Consider the following 19581-nt stretch of genomic DNA (forward strand, 5'->3'; position numbering starts at 1 on the left):
ATTTGGGAAAAAATTTGGTAAAAAATAGTGATAATTCCGTTAAATATCGTTTAAAGTCATTTGTATTGAACTAATCATACTTTTTATATTTTTATCGTTAAGTTCACATTATTTTACATCTAAAACACGTATTTACAATACATTTGGGTGAATACAAAAAATAGAAAAAAAATTTGGAGAAAAAATTGGTAAAAAATAGCGGTAATTCCGCTAAATATCGATTAAAGTCATTTGTATTGAACGAATCGTACTTTTTATATTTTTATCGTTAAGTTCACATAATTTTACATCTAAAACACGTCTTTAAAATACATTTGGGTGAATATAAAAGGTCGTAAAAAAATTTTTAAAAACAGGTGATGAATCTGCTAAATATCGTTTAAAGTCATTTGTATTGAACTAATCATACCTTTTATATTTTTATCGTTAAGTTCACATAATTTTACATCTAAAACACGTCTTTAAAATACATTTGGGTGAATACAAAAAATAGAAAAAAAATTTGGGAAAATATTTGGTAATAAATGGTGATAATTCCGCTAAATATCGTTTAAAGTCATTTGTATTGAACTAATCATACTTTTTATATTTTTATCGTTAAGTTCACATTATTTTACATCTAAAACACGTCTTTAAAATACATTTGGGTGAATACAAAAAATAGAAAAAAAATTTGGGAAAATATTTGGTAATAAATGGTGATAATTCCGCTAAATATCGTCTTAAGTCATTTCTATTAAACTAATCATACTTTTTATATTTTTAACGTTAAGTTCACATAATTTTACATCTAAAACACGTCTTTACATACATTTGGGTGAATATAAAAGGTCGTAAAAAAATTTGGGAAAAAATTTGGTAAAAAATAGTGATAATTCCGTTAAATATCGTTTAAAGTCATTTGTATTGAACTAATCATACTTTTTATATTTTTATCGTTAAGTTCACATTATTTTACATCTAAAACACGTCTTTACAATACATTTGGGTGAATACAAAAAATAGAAAAAAAATTTGGAGAAAAAATTGGTAAAAAATAGCGGTAATTCCGCTAAATATCGTTTAAAGTCATTTGTATTGAACGAATCGTACTTTTTATATTTTTATCGTTAAGTTCACATAATTTTACATCTAAAACACGTCTTTAAAATACATTTGGGTGAATATAAAAGGTCGTAAAAAAATTTTTAAAAACAGGTGATGAATCCGCTAAATATCGTCTTAAGTCATTTCTATTAAACTAATCATACTTTTTATATTTTTAACGTTAAGTTCACATTATTTTACATCTAAAACACGTATTTACAATACATTTGGGTGAATACAAAAAATAGAAAAAAAATTTGGGAAAAAATTTAGTAATAAATGGTGATAATTCTGCTAAATATCGTTTAAAGTCATTTGTATTGAACTAATCATACCTTTTATATTTTTATCGTTAAGTTCACATAATTTTACATCTAAAACACGTCTTTACATACATTTGGGTGAATATAAAAGGTCGTAAAAAAATTTGGGAAAAAATTTGGTAAAAAATAGTGATAATTCCGTTAAATATCGTTTAAAGTCATTTGTATTGAACTAATCATACTTTTTATATTTTTATCGTTAAGTTCACATTATTTTACATCTAAAACACGTATTTACAATACATTTGGGTGAATACAAAAAATAGAAAAAAAATTTGGAGAAAAAATTGGTAAAAAATAGCGGTAATTCCGCTAAATATCGATTAAAGTCATTTGTATTGAACGAATCGTACTTTTTATATTTTTATCGTTAAGTTCACATAATTTTACATCTAAAACACGTCTTTAAAATACATTTGGGTGAATATAAAAGGTCGTAAAAAAATTTTTAAAAACAGGTGATGAATCTGCTAAATATCGTTTAAAGTCATTTGTATTGAACTAATCATACCTTTTATATTTTTATCGTTAAGTTCACATAATTTTACATCTAAAACACGTCTTTAAAATACATTTGGGTGAATACAAAAAATAGAAAAAAAATTTGGGAAAATATTTGGTAATAAATGGTGATAATTCCGCTAAATATCGTTTAAAGTCATTTGTATTGAACTAATCATACTTTTTATATTTTTATCGTTAAGTTCACATTATTTTACATCTAAAACACGTCTTTAAAATACATTTGGGTGAATACAAAAAATAGAAAAAAAATTTGGGAAAATATTTGGTAATAAATGGTGATAATTCCGCTAAATATCGTCTTAAGTCATTTCTATTAAACTAATCATACTTTTTATATTTTTAACGTTAAGTTCACATTATTTTACATCTAAAACACGTATTTACAATACATTTGGGTGAATACAAAAAATAGAAAAAAAATTTGGGAAAAAATTTGGTAAAAAATGGTGATGAATCCGCTAAATATCGTCTTAAGTCATTTTTTATTAAACTAATCATACTTTTTATATTTTTAAAGTTAAGTTCACATTATTTTACATCTAAAACACGTATTTACAATACATTTGGGCGAATACAAAAAATAGAAAAAAAATTTGGGAAAAAATTTGGTAAAAAATGGTGATAATTCCGCTAAATATCGTTTAAAGTCATTTGTATTGAACTAATCATACTTTTTATATTTTTATCGTTAAGTTCACATTATTTTACATCTAAAACACGTCTTTAAAATACATTTGGGTTAATATAAAAGGTCGTAAAAAAATTTTTAAAAACAGGTGATGAATCCGCTAAATATCGTCTTAAGTCATTTCTATTAAACTAATCATACTTTTTATATTTTTATCGTTAAGTTCACATTATTTTACATCTAAAACACGTATTTACAATACATTTGGGTGAATACAAAAAATAGAAAAAAAATTTGGTAAAAAATGTTGATAATTCCGCTAAATATCGTTTAAAGTCATTTGTATTGAACTAATCATACTTTTTATATTTTTATCGTTAAGTTCACATTATTTTACATCTTAAACACGTATTTACTATACATTTGGGTGAAAACAAAAAATAGAAAAAAAATTTGGGAAAAAAATTGGTAAAAAATGGTGATAATTCCGCTAAATATCGTTTAAAGTCATTTGTATTGAACGAATCGTACTTTTTATATTTTTATCGTTAAGTTCACATAATTTTACATCTAAAACACGTCTTTAAAATACATTTGGGTGAATATAAAAGGTCTTAAAAAAATTTTTAAAAACAGGTGATGAATCCGCTAAATATCGTCTTAAGTCATTTCTATTAAACTAATCATACTTTTTATATTTTTAACGTTAAGTTCACATTATTTTACATCTAAAACACGTATTTACAATACATTTGGGTGAATACAAAAAATAGAAAAAAAATTTGGGAAAAAATTTAGTAATAAATGGTGATAATTCTGCTAAATATCGTTTAAAGTCATTTGTATTGAACTAATCATACCTTTTATATTTTTATCGTTAAGTTCACATAATTTTACATCTAAAACACGTCTTTAAAATACATTTGGGTGAATACAAAAAATAGAAAAAAAATTTGGGAAAATATTTGGTAATAAATGGTGATAATTCCGCTAAATATCGTTTAAAGTCATTTGTATTGAACTAATCATACTTTTTATATTTTTATCGTTAATTTCACATAATTTTACATCTAAAACACGTCTTTACATACATTTGGGTGAATATAAAAGGTCGTAATAAAATTTGGGAAAAAATTTGGTAAAAAATAGTGATAATTCCGTTAAATATCGTTTAAAGTCATTTGTATTGAACTAATCATACTTTTTATATTTTTATCGTTAAGTTCACATTATTTTACATCTAAAACACGTATTTACAATACATTTGGGTGAATACAAAAAATAGAAAAAAAATTTGGAGAAAAAATTGGTAAAAAATAGCGGTAATTCCGCTAAATATCGTTTAAAGTCATTTGTATTGAACGAATCGTACTTTTTATATTTTTATCGTTAAGTTCACATAATTTTACATCTAAAACACGTCTTTAAAATACATTTGGGTGAATATAAAAGGTCGTAAAAAAATTTTTAAAAACAGGTGATGAATCCGCTAAATATCGTCTTAAGTCATTTCTATTAAACTAATCATACTTTTTATATTTTTAACGTTAAGTTCACATTAGTTTACATCTAAAACACGTATTTACAATACATTTGGGTGAATACAAAAAATAGAAAAAAAATTTGGGAAAAAATTTAGTAATAAATGGTGATAATTCTGCTAAATATCGTTTAAAGTCATTTGTATTGAACTAATCATACCTTTTATATTTTTATCGTTAAGTTCACATAATTTTACATCTAAAACACGTCTTTAAAATACATTTGGGTGAATACAAAAAATAGAAAAAAAATTTGGGAAAATATTTGGTGATAAATGGTGATAATTCCGCTAAATATCGTTTAAAGTCATTTGTATTGAACTAATCATACCTTTTATATTTTTATCGTTAAGTTCACATAATTTTACATCTAAAACACGTCTTTACATACATTTGGGTGAATATAAAAGGTCGTAAAAAAATTTGGGAAAAAATTTGGTAAAAAATATTGATAATTCCGTTAAATATCGTTTAAAGTCATTTGTATTGAACTAATCATACTTTTTATATTTTTATCGTTAAGTTCACATTATTTTACATCTAAAACACGTATTTACAATACATTTGGGTGAATACAAAAAATAGAAAAAAAATTTGGAGAAAAAATTGGTAAAAAATAGCGGTAATTCCGCTAAATATCGATTAAAGTCATTTGTATTGAACGAATCGTACTTTTTATATTTTTATCGTTAAGTTCACATAATTTTACATCTAAAACACGTCTTTAAAATACATTTGGGTGAATATAAAAGGTCGTAAAAAAATTTTTAAAAACAGGTGATGAATCTGCTAAATATCGTTTAAAGTCATTTGTATTGAACTAATCATACCTTTTATATTTTTATCGTTAAGTTCACATAATTTTACATCTAAAACACGTCTTTAAAATACATTTGGGTGAATACAAAAAATAGAAAAAAAATTTGGGAAAATATTTGGTAATAAATGGTGATAATTCCGCTAAATATCGTTTAAAGTCATTTGTATTGAACTAATCATACTTTTTATATTTTTATCGTTAAGTTCACATTATTTTACATCTAAAACACGTCTTTAAAATACATTTGGGTTAATATAAAAGGTCGTAAAAAAATTTTTAAAAACAGGTGATGAATCCGCTAAATATCGTCTTAAGTCATTTCTATTAAACTAATCATACTTTTTATATTTTTATCGTTAAGTTCACATTATTTTACATCTAAAACACGTATTTACAATACATTTGGGTGAATACAAAAAATAGAAAAAAAATTTGGTAAAAAATGTTGATAATTCCGCTAAATATCGTTTAAAGTCATTTGTATTGAACTAATCATACTTTTTATATTTTTATCGTTAAGTTCACATTATTTTACATCTTAAACACGTATTTACTATACATTTGGGTGAAAACAAAAAATAGAAAAAAAATTTGGGAAAAAAATTGGTAAAAAATGGTGATAATTCCGCTAAATATCGTTTAAAGTCATTTGTATTGAACGAATCGTACTTTTTATATTTTTATCGTTAAGTTCACATAATTTTACATCTAAAACACGTCTTTAAAATACATTTGGGTGAATATAAAAGGTCTTAAAAAAATTTTTAAAAACAGGTGATGAATCCGCTAAATATCGTCTTAAGTCATTTCTATTAAACTAATCATACTTTTTATATTTTTAACGTTAAGTTCACATTATTTTACATCTAAAACACGTATTTACAATACATTTGGGTGAATACAAAAAATAGAAAAAAAATTTGGGAAAAAATTTAGTAATAAATGGTGATAATTCTGCTAAATATCGTTTAAAGTCATTTGTATTGAACTAATCATACCTTTTATATTTTTATCGTTAAGTTCACATAATTTTACATCTAAAACACGTCTTTAAAATACATTTGGGTGAATACAAAAAATAGAAAAAAAATTTGGGAAAATATTTGGTAATAAATGGTGATAATTCCGCTAAATATCGTTTAAAGTCATTTGTATTGAACTAATCATACTTTTTATATTTTTATCGTTAATTTCACATAATTTTACATCTAAAACACGTCTTTACATACATTTGGGTGAATATAAAAGGTCGTAATAAAATTTGGGAAAAAATTTGGTAAAAAATAGTGATAATTCCGTTAAATATCGTTTAAAGTCATTTGTATTGAACTAATCATACTTTTTATATTTTTATCGTTAAGTTCACATTATTTTACATCTAAAACACGTATTTACAATACATTTGGGTGAATACAAAAAATAGAAAAAAAATTTGGAGAAAAAATTGGTAAAAAATAGCGGTAATTCCGCTAAATATCGTTTAAAGTCATTTGTATTGAACGAATCGTACTTTTTATATTTTTATCGTTAAGTTCACATAATTTTACATCTAAAACACGTCTTTAAAATACATTTGGGTGAATATAAAAGGTCGTAAAAAAATTTTTAAAAACAGGTGATGAATCCGCTAAATATCGTCTTAAGTCATTTCTATTAAACTAATCATACTTTTTATATTTTTAACGTTAAGTTCACATTAGTTTACATCTAAAACACGTATTTACAATACATTTGGGTGAATACAAAAAATAGAAAAAAAATTTGGGAAAAAATTTAGTAATAAATGGTGATAATTCTGCTAAATATCGTTTAAAGTCATTTGTATTGAACTAATCATACCTTTTATATTTTTATCGTTAAGTTCACATAATTTTACATCTAAAACACGTCTTTAAAATACATTTGGGTGAATACAAAAAATAGAAAAAAAATTTGGGAAAATATTTGGTGATAAATGGTGATAATTCCGCTAAATATCGTTTAAAGTCATTTGTATTGAACTAATCATACTTTTTATATTTTTATCGTTAATTTCACATAATTTTACATCTAAAACACGTCTTTACATACATTTGGGTGAATATAAAAGGTCGTAAAAAAATTTGGGAAAAAATTTGGTAAAAAATAGTGATAATTCCGTTAAATATCGTTTAAAGTCATTTGTATTGAACTAATCATACTTTTTATATTTTTATCGTTAAGTTCACATTATTTTACATCTAAAACACGTATTTACAATACATTTGGGTGAATACAAAAAATAGAAAAAAAATTTGGAGAAAAAATTGGTAAAAAATAGCGGTAATTCCGCTAAATATCGATTGAAGTCATTTGTATTGAACGAATCGTACTTTTTATATTTTTATCGTTAAGTTCACATAATTTTACATCTAAAACACGTCTTTAAAATACGTTTGGGTGAATATAAAAGGTCGTAAAAAAATTTTTAAAAACAGGTGATGAATCTGCTAAATATCGTTTAAAGTCATTTGTATTGAACTAATCATACCTTTTATATTTTTATCGTTAAGTTCACATAATTTTACATCTAAAACACGTCTTTAAAATACATTTGGGTGAATACAAAAAATAGAAAAAAAATTTGGGAAAATATTTGGTAATAAATGGTGATAATTCCGCTAAATATCGTTTAAAGTCATTTGTATTGAACTAATCATACTTTTTATATTTTTATCATTAAGTTCACATTATTTTACATCTAAAACACGTCTTTAAAATACATTTGGGTGAATATAAAAGGTCGTAAAAAAATTTTTAAAAACAGGTGATGAATCCGCTAAATATCGTCTTAAGTCATTTCTATTAAACTAATCATACTTTTTATATTTTTATCGTTAAGTTCACATTATTTTACATCTAAAACACGTATTTACAATACATTTGGGTGAATACAAAAAATAGAAAAAAAATTTGGTAAAAAATGGTGATAATTCCGCTAAATATCGTTTAAAGTCATTTGTATTGAACTAATCATACCTTTTATATTTTTATCGTTAAGTTCACATAATTTTACATCTAAAACACGTCTTTAAAATACATTTGGGTGAATACAAAAAATAGAAAAAAAATTTGGGAAAATATTTGGTAATAAATGGTGATAATTCCGCTAAATATCGTCTTAAGTCATTTCTATTAAACTAATCATACTTTTTATATTTTTAACGTTAAGTTCACATTATTTTACATCTAAAACACGTATTTACAATACATTTGGGCGAATACAAAAAATAGAAAAAAAATTTGGGAAAAAATTTGGTAAAAAATGGTGATAATTCCGCTAAATATCGTTTAAAGTCATTTGTATTGAACTAATCATACTTTTTATATTTTTATCGTTAAGTTAACATAATTATACATCTAAAACACGTCTTTACAATACATTTGGGTGAATATAAAAGGTCGTAAAAAAATTTTGAAAAACAGGTTATGATTCCGCTAAATATCGTCATAAGTCATTTCTATTAAACTAATCATACTTTTTATATTTTTAACGTTAAGTTCAGATAATTTTACATCTAAAACACGTATTTACAATACATTTGGGTGAATCAATAAAATAGAAAAAAAATTTGGGAAAAAATTTAGTAATAAATGGTGATAATTCCGCTAAATATCGTTTAAAGTCATTTGTATTGAACTAATCATACCTTTTATATTTTTATCGTTAAGTTCACATAATTTTACATCTAAAACACGTCTTTAAAATACATTTGGGTGAATACAAAAAATAGAAAAAAAATTGGTGAAAAAATTTGGTAAAAAATGGTGATAATTCCACTAAATATCGTTTAAAGTCATTTGTATTGAACTAATCATACTTTTTATATTTTTATCGTTAAGTTCACATAATTTTACATCTAAAACACGTCTTTACAATACATTTGGGTGAATATAAAACGTCGTAAAAAAATTTTGAAAAACAGGTGATGAATCCGCTAAATATCGTTTAAAGTCATTTGTATTGAACTAATCATACTTTTTATATTTTTATCGTTAAGTTCACATAATTTTACATCTAAAACACGTCTTTACAATACATTTGGGTGAATATAAAAGGTCGTAAAAAAATTTTGAAAAACAGGTGATGAATCTGCGAAATATCGTCTTAAGTCATTTCTATTAAACTAATCATACTTTTTATATTTTTAACGTTAAGTTCACATTATTTTACATCTTAAACACGTATTTACAATACATTTGGGTGAAAAAAAAAAATAGAAAAAAATTTTGGGAAAAAAATTGGTAAAAAATGGTGATAATTCCGCTAAATATCGTTTAAAGTCATTTGTATTGAACGAATCGTACTTTTTATATTTTTATCGTTAAGTTCACATAATTTTACATCTAAAACACGTCTTTAAAATACATTTGGGTGAATATAAAAGGTCGTAAAAAAATTTTTAAAAACAGGTGATGAATCCGCTAAATATCGTCTTAAGTCATTTCTATTAAACTAATCATACTTTTTATATTTTTAACGTTAAGTTCACATTATTTTACATCTAAAACACGTATTTACAATACATTTGGGTGAATACAAAAAATAGAAAAAAAATTTGGGAAAAAATTTAGTAATAAATGGTGATAATTCCGCTAAATATCGTTTAAAGTCATTTGTATTGAACTAATCATACCTTTTATATTTTTATCGTTAAGTTCACATAATTTTACATCTAAAACACGTCTTTAAAATACATTTGGGTGAATACAAAAAATAGAAAAAAAATTTGGGAAAATATTTGGTAATAAATGGTGATAATTCCGCTAAATATCGTTTAAAGTCATTTGTATTGAACTAATCATACTTTTTATATTTTTATCGTTAAGTTCACATAATTTTACATCTAAAACACGTCTTTACATACATTTGGGTGAATATAAAAGGTCGTAAAAAAATTTGGGAAAAAATTTGGTAAAAAATAGTGATAATTCCGTTAAATATCGTTTAAAGTCATTTGTATTGAACTAATCATACTTTTTATATTTTTATCGTTAAGTTCACATTATTTTACATCTAAAACACGTATTTACAATACATATGGGTGAAAAAAAAAAATAGAAAAAAAATTTGGAGAAAAAATTGGTAAAAAATAGCGGTAATTCCGCTAAATATCGTTTAAAGTCATTTGTATTGAACGAATCGTACTTTTTATATTTTTATCGTTAAGTTCACATAATTTTACATCTAAAACACGTCTTTAAAATACATTTGGGTGAATATAAAAGGTCGTAAAAAAATTTTTAAAAACAGGTGATGAATCCGCTAAATAGCGTCTTAAGTCATTTCTATTAAACTAATCATACTTTTTATATTTTTATCGTTAAGTTCACATTATTTAACATCTAAAACACGTATTTACAATACATTTGGGTGAATACAAAAAATAGAAAAAAAATTTGGTAAAAAATGGTGATAATTCCGCTAAATATCGTTTAAAGTCATTCGTATTGAACTAATCATACCTTTTATATTTTTATCGTTAAGTTCACATAATTTTACATCTAAAACACGTCTTTAAAATACATTTGGGTGAATACAAAAAATAGAAAAAAAATTTGGGAAAATATTTGGTAATAAATGGTGATAATTCCGCTAAATATCGTTTAAAGTCATTTGTATTGAACTAATCATACTTTTTATATTTTTATCATTAAGTTCACATTATTTTACATCTAAAACACGTCTTTAAAATACATTTGGGTGAATATAAAAGGTCGTAAAAAAATTTTTAAAAACAGGTGATGAATCCGCTAAATATCGTCTTAAGTCATTTCTATTAAACTAATCATACTTTTTATATTTTTATCGTTAAGTTCACATTATTTTACATCTAAAACACGTATTTACAATACATTTGGGTGAATACAAAAAATAGAAAAAAAATTTGGTAAAAAATGGTGATAATTCCGCTAAATATCGTTTAAAGTCATTTGTATTGAACTAATCATACCTTTTATATTTTTATCGTTAAGTTCACATAATTTTACATCTAAAACACGTCTTTAAAATACATTTGGGTGAATACAAAAAATAGAAAAAAAATTTGGGAAAATATTTGGTAATAAATGGTGATAATTCCGCTAAATATCGTCTTAAGTCATTTCTATTAAACTAATCATACTTTTTATATTTTTAACGTTAAGTTCACATTATTTTACATCTAAAACACGTATTTACAATACATTTGGGCGAATACAAAAAATAGAAAAAAAATTTGGGAAAAAATTTGGTAAAAAATGGTGATAATTCCGCTAAATATCGTTTAAAGTCATTTGTATTGAACTAATCATACTTTTTATATTTTTATCGTTAAGTTAACATAATTATACATCTAAAACACGTCTTTACAATACATTTGGGTGAATATAAAAGGTCGTAAAAAAATTTTGAAAAACAGGTTATGATTCCGCTAAATATCGTCATAAGTCATTTCTATTAAACTAATCATACTTTTTATATTTTTAACGTTAAGTTCAGATAATTTTACATCTAAAACACGTATTTACAATACATTTGGGTGAATCAATAAAATAGAAAAAAAATTTGGGAAAAAATTTAGTAATAAATGGTGATAATTCCGCTAAATATCGTTTAAAGTCATTTGTATTGAACTAATCATACCTTTTATATTTTTATCGTTAAGTTCACATAATTTTACATCTAAAACACGTCTTTAAAATACATTTGGGTGAATACAAAAAATAGAAAAAAAATTGGTGAAAAAATTTGGTAAAAAATGGTGATAATTCCACTAAATATCGTTTAAAGTCATTTGTATTGAACTAATCATACTTTTTATATTTTTATCGTTAAGTTCACATAATTTTACATCTAAAACACGTCTTTACAATACATTTGGGTGAATATAAAACGTCGTAAAAAAATTTTGAAAAACAGGTGATGAATCCGCTAAATATCGTTTAAAGTCATTTGTATTGAACTAATCATACTTTTTATATTTTTATCGTTAAGTTCACATAATTTTACATCTAAAACACGTCTTTACAATACATTTGGGTGAATATAAAAGGTCGTAAAAAAATTTTGAAAAACAGGTGATGAATCTGCGAAATATCGTCTTAAGTCATTTCTATTAAACTAATCATACTTTTTATATTTTTAACGTTAAGTTCACATTATTTTACATCTTAAACACGTATTTACTATACATTTGGGTGAAAACAAAAAATAGAAAAAAAATTTGGGAAAAAAATTGGTAAGAAATGGTGATAATTCCGCTAAATATCGTTTAAAGTCATTTGTATTGAACGAATCGTACTTTTTATATTTTTATCGTTAAGTTCACATAATTTTACATCTAAAACACGTCTTTAAAATACATTTGGGTGAATATAAAAGGTCGTAAAAAAATTTTTAAAAACAGGTGATGAATCCGCTAAATATCGTCTTAAGTCATTTCTATTAAACTAATCATACTTTTTATATTTTTAACGTTAAGTTCACATTATTTTACATCTAAAACACGTCTTTACAATACATTTGGGTGAATAACAAAGGTCGTAAAAAAATTTTGAAAAACAGGTGATGAATCTGCTAAATATCGTCTTAAGTCATTTCTATTAAACTAATCATACTTTTTATATTTTTAACGTTAAGTTCACATTATTTTACATCTTAAACACGTATTTACAATACATTTGGGTGAAAAAAAAAAATAGAAAAAAATTTTTGGAAAAAAATTGGTAAAAAATGGTGATAATTCCGCTAAATATCGTTTAAAGTCATTTGTATTGAACGAATCGTACTTTTTATATTTTTATCGTTAAGTTCACATAATTTTACATCTAAAACACGTCTTTAAAATACATTTGGGTGAATATAAAAGGTCGTAAAAAAATTTTTAAAAACAGGTGATGAATCCGCTAAATATCGTCTTAAGTCATTTCTATTAAACTAATCATACTTTTTATATTTTTAACGTTAAGTTCACATTATTTTACATCTAAAACACGTATTTACAATACATTTGGGTGAATACAAAAAATAGAAAAAAAATTTGGGAAAAAATTTAGTAATAAATGGTGATAATTCCGCTAAATATCGTTTAAAGTCATTTGTATTGAACTAATCATACCTTTTATATTTTTATCGTTAAGTTCACATAATTTTACATCTAAAACACGTCTTTAAAATACATTTGGGTGAATACAAAAAATAGAAAAAAAATTTGGGAAAATATTTGGTAATAAATGGTGATAATTCCGCTAAATATCGTTTAAAGTCATTTGTATTGAACTAATCATACTTTTTATATTTTTATCGTTAAGTTCACATAATTTTACATCTAAAACACGTCTTTACATACATTTGGGTGAATATAAAAGGTCGTAAAAAAATTTGGGAAAAAATTTGGTAAAAAATAGTGATAATTCCGTTAAATATCGTTTAAAGTCATTTGTATTGAACTAATCATACTTTTTATATTTTTATCGTTAAGTTCACATTATTTTACATCTAAAACACGTATTTACAATACATATGGGTGAAAAAAAAAAATAGAAAAAAAATTTGGAGAAAAAATTGGTAAAAAATAGCGGTAATTCCGCTAAATATCGTTTAAAGTCATTTGTATTGAACGAATCGTACTTTTTATATTTTTATCGTTAAGTTCACATAATTTTACATCTAAAACACGTCTTTAAAATACATTTGGGTGAATATAAAAGGTCGTAAAAAAATTTTTAAAAACAGGTGATGAATCCGCTAAATAGCGTCTTAAGTCATTTCTATTAAACTAATCATACTTTTTATATTTTTATCGTTAAGTTCACATTATTTAACATCTAAAACACGTATTTACAATACATTTGGGTGAATACAAAAAATAGAAAAAAAATTTGGTAAAAAATGGTGATAATTCCGCTAAATATCGTTTAAAGTCATTCGTATTGAACTAATCATACCTTTTATATTTTTATCGTTAAGTTCACATAATTTTACATCTAAAACACGTATTTACAATACATTTGGGTGAAAAAAAAAAATAGAAAAAAAATTTGGAGAAAAAATTGGTAAAAAATAGCGGTAATTCCGCTAAATATCGTTTAAAGTCATTTGTATTGAACGAATCGTACTTTTTATATTTTTATCGTTAAGTTCACATAATTTTACATCTAAAACACGTCTTTAAAATACATTTGGGTGAATATAAAAGGTCGTAAAAAAATTTTTTAAAACAGGTGATGAATCCGCTAAATATCGTCTTAAGTCATTTCTATTAAACTAATCATACTTTTTATATTTTTAACGTTAAGTTCACATTATTTTACATCTTAAACACGTATTTACTATACATTTGGGTGAAAACAAAAAATAGAAAAAAAATTTGGGAAAAAAATTGGTAATAAATGGTGATAATTCCGCTAAATATCGTTTAAAGTCATTTGTATTGAACTAATCATACTTTTTATATTTTTATCGTTAAGTTCACATAATTTTACATCTAAAACACGTCTTTACAATACATTTGGGTGAATATAAAAGGTCGTAAAAAAATTTTGAAAAACAGGTGATGAATCTGCTAAATATCGTCTTAAGTCATTTCTATTAAACTAATCATACTTTTTATATTTTTAACGTTAAGTTCACATTATTTTACATCTTAAACACGTATTTACTATACATTTGGGTGAAAACAAAAAATAGAAAAAAAATTTGGGAAAAAAATTGGTAAAAAATGGTGATAATTCCGCTAAATATCGTTTAAAGTCATTTGTATTGAACTAATCATACTTTTTATATTTTTATCGTTAAGTTCACATTATTTTACATCTAAAACACGTCTTTAAAATACATTTGGGTGAATATAAAAGGTCGTAAAAAAATTTTTAAAAACAGGTGATGAATCCGCTAAATATCGTCTTAAGTCATTTCTATTAAACTAATCATACTTTTTATATTTTTATCGTTAAGTTCACATTATTTTACATCTAAAACACGTATTTACAATACATTTGGGTGAATACAAAAAATAGAAAAAAAATTTGGTAAAAAATGGTGATAATTCCGCTAAATATCGTTTAAAGTCATTTGTATTGAACTAATCATACTTTTTATATTTTTATCGTTAAGTTCACATTATTTTACATCTTAAACACGTATTTACTATACATTTGGGTGAAAACAAAAAATAGAAAAAAAATTTGGGAAAAAAATTGGTAAAAAATGGTGATAATTCCGCTAAATATCGTTTAAAGTCATTTGTATTGAACGAATCGTACTTTTTATATTTTTATCGTTAAGTTCACATAATTTTACATCTAAAACACGTCTTTACAATACATTTGGGTGAATAACAAAGGTCGTAAAAAAATTTTTAAAAACAGGTGATGAATCCGCTAAATAGCGTCTTAAGTCATTTCTATTAAACTAATCATGCTTTTTATATTTTTAACGTTATGTTCACATTATTTTACATCTAAAACACGTCTTTACAATACATTTGGGTGAATAACAAAGGTCGTAAAAAAATTTTTAAAAACAGGTGATGAATCCGCTAAATAGCGTCTTAAGTCATTTCTATTAAACTAATCATACTTTTTATATTTTTATCGTTAAGTTCACATTATTTAACATCTAAAACACGTATTTACAATACATTTGGGTGAATACAAAAAATAGAAAAAAAATTTCGTAAAAAATGGTGATAATTCCGCTAAATATCGTTTAAAGTCATTCGTATTGAACTAATCATACCTTTTATATTTTTATCGTTAAGTTCACATAATTTTACATCTAAAACACGTATTTACAATACATTTGGGTGAAAAAAAAAAATAGAAAAAAAATTTGGAGAAAAAATTGGTAAAAAATAGCGGTAATTCCGCTAAATATCGTTTAAAGTCATTTGTATTGAACGAATCGTACTTTTTATATTTTTATCGTTAAGTTCACATAATTTTACATCTAAAACACGTCTTTAAAATACATTTGGGTGAATATAAAAGGTCGTAAAAAAATTTTTAAAAACAGGTGATGAATCCGCTAAATATCGTCTTAAGTCATTTCTATTAAACTAATCATACTTTTTATATTTTTAACGTTAAGTTCACATTATTTTACATCTTAAACACGTATTTACTATACATTTGGGTGAAAACAAAAAATAGAAAAAAAATTTGGGAAAAAAATTGGTAATAAATGGTGATAATTCCGCTAAATATCGTTTAAAGTTATTTGTATTGAACTAATCATACTTTTTATATTTTTATCGTTAAGTTCACATTATTTTACATCTAAAACACGTCTTAAAAATACATTTGGGTGAATATAAAAGGTCGTAAAAAAATTTTTAAAAACAGGTGATGAATCCGCTAAATATCGTCTTAAGTCATTTCTATTAAACTAATCATACTTTTTATATTTTTATCGTTAAGTTCACATTATTTTACATCTAAAACACGTATTTACAATACATTTGGGTGAATACAAAAAATAGAAAAAAAATTTGGTAAAAAATGGTGATAATTCCGCTAAATATCGTTTAAAGTCATTTGTATTGAACTAATCATACTTTTTATATTTTTATCGTTAAGTTCACATAATTTTACATCTAAAACACGTCTTTACAATACATTTGGGTGAATATAAAAGGTCGTAAAAAAATTTTGAAAAACAGGTGATGAATCTGCTAAATATCGTCTTAAGTCATTTCTATTAAACTAATCATACTTTTTATATTTTTAACGTTAAGTTCACATTATTTTACATCTTAAACACGTATTTACTATACATTTGGGTGAAAACAAAAAATAGAAAAAAAATTTGGGAAAAAAATTGGTAAAAAATGGTGATAATTCCGCTAAATATCGTTTAAAGTCATTTGTATTGACCTAATCATACTTTTTATATTTTTATCGTTAAGTTCACATTATTTTACATCTTAAACACGTATTTACTATACATTTGGGTGAAAACAAAAAATAGAAAAAAAATTTGGGAAAAAAATTGGTAAAAAATGGTGATAATTCCGCTAAATATCGTTTAAAGTCATTTGTATTGAACGAATCGTACTTTTTATATTTTTATCGTTAAGTTCACATAATTTTACATCTAAAACACGTCTTTAAAATACATTTGGGTGAATATAAAAGGTCGTAAAAAAATTTTTAAAAACAGGTGATGAATCCGCTAAATATCGTCTTAAGTCATTTCTATTAAACTAATCATGCCTTTTATATTTTTAACGTTAAGTTCACATTATTTTACATCTAAAACACGTCTTTACAATACATTTGGGTGAATAACAAAGGTCGTAAAAAAATTTTGAAAAACAGGTGATGAATCTGCTAAATATCGTCTTAAGTCATTTCTATTAAACTAATCTTACTTTTTATATTTTTAACGTTAAGTTCACATTATTTTACATCTTAAACACGTATTTACAATACATTTGGGTGAAAAAAAAAAATAGAAAAAAATTTTGGGAAAAAAATTGGTAAAAAATGGTGATAATTCCGCTAAATATCGTTTAAAGTCATTTGTATTGAACGAATCGTACTTTTATATTTTTATCGTTAAGTTCACATAATTTTACATCTAAAACACGTCTTTAAAATACATTTGGGTGAATATAAAAGGTCGTAAAAAAATTTTTAAAAACAGGTGATGAATCCGCTAAATATCGTCTTAAGTCATTTCTATTAAACTAATCATACTTTTTATATTTTTAACGTTAAGTTCACATTATTTTACATCTAAAACACGTATTTACAATACATTTGGGTGAATACAAAAAATACAAAAAAAATTTGGGAAAAAATTTAGTAATAAATGGTGATAATTCCGCTAAATATCGTTTAAAGTCATTTGTATTGAACTAATCATACCTTTTATATTTTTATCGTTAAGTTCACATAATTTTACATCTAAAACACGTCTTTAAAATACATTTGGGTGAATACAAAAAATAGAAAAAAAATTTGGGAAAATATTTGGTAATAAATGGTGATAATTCCGCTAAATATCGTTTAAAGTCATTTGTATTGAACGAATCGTACTTTTTATATTTTTATCGTTAAGTTCACATAATTTTACATCTAAAACACGTCTTTAAAATACATTTGGGTGAATATAAAAGGTCGTAAAAAAATTTTTAAAAACAGGTGATGAATCCGCTAAATATCGTCTTAAGTCATTTCTATTAAACTAATCATGCCTTTTATATTTTTAACGTTAAGTTCACATTATTTTACATCTAAAACACGTCTTTACAATACATTTGGGTGAATAACAAAGGTCGTAAAAAAATTTTGAAAAACAGGTGATGAATCTGCTAAATATCGTCTTAAGTCATTTCTATTAAACTAATCTTACTTTTTATATTTTTAACGTTAAGTTCACATTATTTTACATCTTAAACACGTATTTACAATACATTTGGGTGAAAAAAAAAAATAGAAAAAAATTTTGGGAAAAAAATTGGTAAAAAATGGTGATAATTCCGCTAAATATCGTTTAAAGTCATTTGTATTGAACGAATCGTACTTTTATATTTTTATCGTTAAGTTCACATAATTTTACATCTAAAACACGTCTTTAAAATACATTTGGGTGAATATAAAAGGTCGTAAAAAAATTTTTAAAAACAGGTGATGAATCCGCTAAATATCGTCTTAAGTCATTTCTATTAAACTAATCATACTTTTTATATTTTTAACGTTAAGTTCACATTATTTTACATCTAAAACACGTATTTACAATACATTTGGGTGAATACAAAAAATACAAAAAAAATTTGGGAAAAAATTTAGTAATAAATGGTGATAATTCCGCTAAATATCGTTTAAAGTCATTTGTATTGAACTAATCATACCTTTTATATTTTTATCGTTAAGTTCACATAATTTTACATCTAAAACACGTCTTTAAAATACATTTGGGTGAATACAAAAAATAGAAAAAAAATTTGGGAAAATATTTGGTAATAAATGGTGATAATTCCGCTAAATATCGTTTAAAGTCATTTGTATTGAACTAATCATACTTTTTATATTTTTATCGTTAAGTTCACATAATTTTACATCTAAAACACGTCTTTACATACATTTGGGTGAATATAAAAGGTCGTAAAAAAATTTGGGAATAAATTTGGTAAAAAATAGTGATAATTCCGTTAAATATCGTTTAAAGTCATTTGTATTGAACGAATCGTACTTTTTATATTTTTATCGTTAAGTTCACATAATTTTACATCTAAAACACGTCTTTAAAATACATTTGGGTGAATATAAAAGGTCGTAAAAAAATTTTTAAAAACAGGTGATGAATCCGCTAAATATCGTCTTAAGTCATTTCTATTAAACTAATCATACTTTTTATATTTTTATCGTTAAGTTCACATTATTTAACATCTAAAACACGTATTTACAATACATTTGGGTGAATACAAAAAATAGAAAAAAAATTTGGTAAAAAATGGTGATAATTCCGCTAAATATCGTTTAAAGTCATTCGTATTGAACTAATCATACCTTTTATATTTTTATCGTTAAGTTCACATAATTTTACATCTAAAACACGTCTTTAAAATACATTTTGGTGAATACAAAAAATAGAAAAAAAATTTGGGAAAATATTTGGTAATAAATGGTGATAATTCCGCTAAATATCGTTTA

Source organism: Diuraphis noxia, unplaced genomic scaffold (assembly GCF_037042655.1).
Source record: "Diuraphis noxia isolate RWA-SAM2 unplaced genomic scaffold, SU_Dnox_SAM2 contig0001, whole genome shotgun sequence".
NCBI classification, from domain to species: Eukaryota; Metazoa; Arthropoda; class Insecta; order Hemiptera; family Aphididae; genus Diuraphis; species Diuraphis noxia.